General features: G+C 33.2%; 1 long non-coding RNA gene across 1 annotated transcript; it reads right to left on the bottom strand.

Moving 5' to 3' along the window:
- Positions 1–2,130: 2,130 nt before the first annotated feature.
- LOC104097479 (uncharacterized) lies at positions 2,131–2,914 on the bottom strand. The gene is made up of 3 exons (XR_011409056.1): positions 2,845–2,914; positions 2,634–2,750; positions 2,131–2,438 (listed from the first exon to the last, which is right to left on the bottom strand). It is a non-coding gene; the product is annotated as an uncharacterized lncRNA (long non-coding RNA).
- Between the last annotated feature and the right edge of the window lie 2,894 nt (positions 2,915–5,808).

Genomic DNA, 5,808 nt, shown 5'->3' on the forward strand with positions numbered 1-5,808 from the left:
CTTCTATGTGAGAATGGCTCTATTTGGCACGTGAGTTGTCAGTGCGGTTACGAAGTGTAATTAGGGCACAGGATGCCAAGTATTAGGGTTCAGGTATTGGGACCCGTGAGTTGTGAATAGTGTGAGGTTCGGTACCTCGTGGAGTTTATTGATTTAAACTTGATGTGAAAACAGTTGTTGTGGTTGAGTGATTACTTGTCCTTTCTGTATCTGTGATTTCGGATTTATGTTGCGTTTTCCATTCATCCTTTTGTGTCATTATTTGGTATTCCGCTGATACTTGTTGTTGTCCTTTCTTATTGCAATTACTGTATTATCAGCCATATCGCGTAGTCCTTAAGTAGATATCATACTCTGTTGTTCCTATTCTCATATTTGTTCAGGTTATTTAGTCCAGTGGCTGTCTTGACTGTTCCTCGTCACTACTCCACTGAAGTTAGTCTTGATACTTGTTGGGTACCGTTGTGGTATACTCATACTATACTTCTGCACATTTTATTGCAAACCCAGGTATTTCAAAGTTAGTTGATCATTAGCTAGCTGTGCGGACTGTTGCTGTGGAGACTCAAGGTAAAACTGTTATTGTATTCGCAGGCTTCGGAGTCACCTTCTGATTTGTATTCACGTTGTTTACTTTATTTCAACCAGTTGTAGTTAGAAAATTTTAACAAACTCTGTAGAGCTTATGACTTGCACTATCAGTTTTGGGAATTGTAAATTTTATAGAGATTTCTATTTCAAAAATTGTTAGATGTTATTTAATTATTATTGTTATTCAGTAAATGTTAGGCTTACCTAGTCCCTAAGACTATGTACCATCGCGATACCCAACGGAGGGAAAATTGGATCGTAATTAACATCCAACCTCGTTGCACTTATGGTCTCTACACGGTCAAGTAGGGGAGTTTAGAAGGCACCGGCGTTTTATTGTTATACTCTACAAAGTATGCAATATGCGTACACTTATACCAGTTTTCTAGCATAAAAGAGTGGAGTATAATTTTTCAAATGATAATCAACGTAACACCAAAAGAATTTCTTAACGGTAGATTAGCATAGAAGAAAGAAAGTTCCTAACTCTTCTTGTTATTAGCTATAGTACTAACACAAAAGAAGAAGAAAATAATTAAAGGAAAAGCCGTGAACGACAAAGACATAACAAAGAGCCAATGGGATATCCAAAAGATCACATTCAACTCCATTGATATCTTCCTCACACTTTGAATGTTACAAGTATAGTATAAGTAATAGGGAGCAGAGATTAATCTCACCATCGCACATTCTAATTAAAAAGAAATTCAAATTCAGGGGAAAAAAATAATAAACCAATAGAAAAATACTAAAGATGGAAGGGAGAAAACCTTAGAGCGAAAATGTTTTGAAAATTTCCCAAAATATTAACTATCTGCAATGGAATTTCATTTTCAATTGTATATTTAGGAATGCAAGTACAGAGAGTAGAAAAAAGAATTAAAGTAAAAGAATATGTCATTTAATTATAAATAAAGTATAAAGGGTTATATATTCATATTTTTTTACACTAATTAATTAGAGTAAATTGTCCTTGTTTGCTTCTGTAGAATGCTCCTCTGCTGTAAGGAACTCTTTTTAGTCAGTAAAATATATTGGGTAGAAAAGTTTGAGTCTTAATAAAATGATTATTATAAATGTTTTGACACCACAATACCTTTTTTATGCAATTTGTGATGTGCCCACATGTCATTTTTTTCTTCTAACATTGATTAAGTTGAACCTTCTCATTGCACTTGAATACGACCAGGCAAAGACTAAAACGACAAATGGTGGCAATCCAACTAAAGAATTGTGGACTTCCGATAACAAAGACAGTCGCAGTACACATTTAGTGATAAGTCAAAGTCGAATTACGCTAATAATTCATAGATAACTGCACAAGAAATACGCACACCCAATTTTTAAACCTTTCTTCTAATTTTTAAGGATTAAAAAGTAAAAACCTTGGCCACTGCTATGACTTCAGTACAAAGCAAGATTAAGCAACAAATCTGTAGTTGGTAAGCCAAGAAACTATAGGAAGAAAAATAAAAATGGGCTACCTGACCATTTTGTTCGAACTGTTGCCACTTGAAGAACCAAAATCAAGAAGAGATATAAAATGGAAACCAAGTCCATTCCCTTCGCCTATCATCAAAAATCTTCTTAAGTTTTTCTCTTTATTTTCTCCCTTTTCAACACATAATTTTTAATATCTTCAGCAATATTTTCAGCAAAAGGAAAAAAAAAGAATATTACTCTCCTTTTCAAATTACACTCTTCTTCATACTATTCATATCTCCATTCTTACTCCTCTAATTTTTTCTGCATATTATCATACTTGTCCTCTAAACATTTGACATTCCCAGGAAATACATTTTCCTTGATTAGCTCCTCCTCCCATTTCAGTACATCAATCACTTTCCCTATAAATAGAAAAGACATCAGCAAAGAGAAAAAGAAAACAGTGGAGCGCCACCATACAGGTACACCAAAGGAAATAAAAAATATACAAAATCATATTCAAAGATGGAATTTCGAGTATCGTTCATTGCATTAGAACCATAACGGTACTCATAAAACACATTCATATTGCAGTAAAGGGAAAAATATAAACGAACCTAATTTGTTGACATTGTTTGAACCATTGTGAGAACCAAAAGTCACTCGTCAGCACGCTCGCTTGAAATGGTGTCACTGGCAGATTATTGGTAGTATGCTTGTATGCTTTGGTGGGTCTGAGGATGAATGGAGAATTATTAGGAGAATGATAGTTGGAAAACTCAAACGACTAACCCATGTCATGAACGGAAGAAAGGTTGGGAATTTTACCTTGGACGAAGCTCTGAGCCTCTGACCTTTGCGAGAAGACTCGCACAGAACGTGGGGTGTGTAATGTGTTAAAGAAAACAAAACGGCTATGTGGAGTTTTATTGTCAAAGGGCAAAACTAAACGGTTATTGGGCTTAATGTTTTGGGCCATTAAGTAGTATTTATTATTTTAAGTAGTGGGCTAATAAAAATAAATGAATTGGAGTGAAATAACAAAAACAATTCAAAAAATCAGAAAAAGATTAATAAGAAAGCTGACTATAGAGGGATGCCACATCAGCTGGTCAATTCCCAACTTTATATATATATATATAGAGATAGATTTTACCTCCTATAGCAAATTATTACACCTTATTTATTATAAACCAACACAATTTTAAAATATTATTACTTATAGCTACCTTTTCTATTTATAGTAAAATAGGTATTTATTTTATACCCTACCATTGAGGTGTGAATACGCCAGTTATGTTCTCTCTATCTCTCTCTCTCTATCTCTCTCACCCTCACCAAGATTCTCAATCTTCTCTCTTCTTCCTCAAATCTCTCTCTTTTTTTCCATCAAAGCAGCTGTCGTAGCAGCCATTTTTGGTGGCAATGGTGGACTTTCTGAAGCGAAGAGAATAGATCTGGAGCGAAACGGGAGTAGGTGAACAAATCTGGCCATGGATACGGATTGAGCTTTTGAAAATCTGAAGCAGAGTCGCCGAAGAAGATTTGAGGACCGGGTTTTTGTTCGTCTGCATTTGCGAAGAGTGCGTTATGACCCGTGGCCGCCTACCTGGTGGGGGCGTCTCCTCCGTTGTGTGTAAATGGAAAACCTTTTTTAGTTTTAATACAATGTATACAGTATTTTTCTTGGCCGAAAAATGCCATCTCTGGCGAACTTTCTTCTCTTCTTTGCTATTGAGTCACATACAATGATACAAATACATTGTATTTTATTCAAATACACTAAAATATACTGTATTTTTGTATAAATATATTATTCTTTCGCCTGTATTTTGTGTATTCCGAAGGTCTGTATTTTTTGCATACAGCCGAATATCACAATTAACTTTCTTCTCTTCTTTGCTATTGAGTCACATACAATGGTACAAATACATTGTATTCTATATAAATACACTCAAGTATGTTGTATTTTTGTATAAATACATTATTTTTCGCCCATATTTTATGTATTCCGAAGGTCTGTAATTTTTTTAATACAGTCAAATATCACTTTTTGTGATTTTTTGTTATGTGAATACAGTCAAATTGAATATGGTGAATTGAATACAATGTATAATAGTGAATAATGAATATCGATGAATTGAATATAATGTATACAATCGAATTGAATAGAACGGTATACACCCTATATCTTGATTTTTTGTTGTTTTCAATACAACTGAATTCAATATAGTGAAATTGAATACAATTCAATATTGCGCTTTTTGTTATTAAATACCCGTAATCACTATTTTTTAAGCGTATTATCTCATTGTATTTATAAATACATTCACGCGAATACATGGAATACATAATTAAACAGTTGTAATCCCTGTTTTTTAGGCTGATTACCTCATTGTATTTATAAATACAGTCGCGCGAATACATGGAATACACCACAGCCGCAACAAAAAAATATAGAATTAATTTTGTTGAGTTAAATCAGGAGTGATACACGCTAATTGATCCTCTTTCCGTTATTAAACATCTGCACTCCATACTTATTAGGCGAATTTCGCGATTGTATTCATGAATACAGTAGCGCGAATACAGCAAATACAGTCTGGTAGCAATGAAATTTTGTAGACTTAATTTTGTTGAGTTAAATTAGGAATGATACGCGCTATCCTCTTTCCGTTATTAAACAGCTGGACTCCCTACTTATTAGGCGAATTTCGCGACTGTATTCATGAATACAGTAGCGCGAATACAACGAATACAAATCGATAGCAACAAAATTTTGTAAAATTGATTTTGTTGAGTTAAATTAGGAGCGATACACGCTAATTGATCCTCTTTCCGTTATTAAACAGTTGGACTCCTTACTTATTAGGTGAATTCTGCGAATGTATTCATGAATACATTAGCGCGAATACGGCAAATAAGTTCGGTAGAAACGAAATATTAGCTGTAGGAAGTAAATATGTATATGGTAGCTATAGGAAGTTAATAGCCACTAAACTATAGTGGTTGCTGAAAAATCCTCTTGTTCTTTTAATTGTATTAACCCGTAATATTTTTTCTTAAACGCTCTGTATTTGAAAATCGGGTTTGGTGAAATCGTTACTTGTTTGAATTGGGTGTTGTTGCAAATAATTGGCACTATCATTTGGAGTTTATATCTCAAATTTACAAAATTATATTTAAGTAGTATATAAATTATAATTTTTGACCGGATTGTATATTTTGTAAAAAAAACGTTATTTTTGTTTGTAAATAGGGAAATCTAGCTAAATCAGGTAAATAAATTCAAAGTTTTATATATGTACAAAACAATTCAAAACCAAAAAGCATTATTAAAAAGCAATTGAATGACGCGATGGATGACCCATAAGTTATTTACTGTTTGTTCTTTTCAACGAAAAAAGCCTTCAACATAATGTAGAGCAATCAATCTGACCCCCCGAGACAAAAAAATGTATTGCAAGAGTAGAATGATAATCCACTCGAAACAGTATACAGTCAGACATCTTTATAACAGTATCTCTATATAATAATATTTTACTATAAAAGTTAAGTTTTTTCGAAACCAATTTTCATGTTATGTTATAATATATGTTCTTTATAACAGCACTTTGCTGTAACATCCAAAAATATTCGGAACAAACAAGACTGTCATAGAAAGGTTTGACTGAACTCCAAAAACTAATACATGAGTATACTTTTATATTTTCACTAAACCAAGGAAAAAGGCTCATGCTAAAATCGAAAAAAGAAGTGAACCAAAGGAACTCAAATAATTACCTTTAATTT

The sequence above is a fragment of the Nicotiana tomentosiformis genome, chromosome 1 (assembly GCF_000390325.3).
Source record: "Nicotiana tomentosiformis chromosome 1, ASM39032v3, whole genome shotgun sequence".
Taxonomy (NCBI): Eukaryota; Viridiplantae; Streptophyta; class Magnoliopsida; order Solanales; family Solanaceae; genus Nicotiana; species Nicotiana tomentosiformis.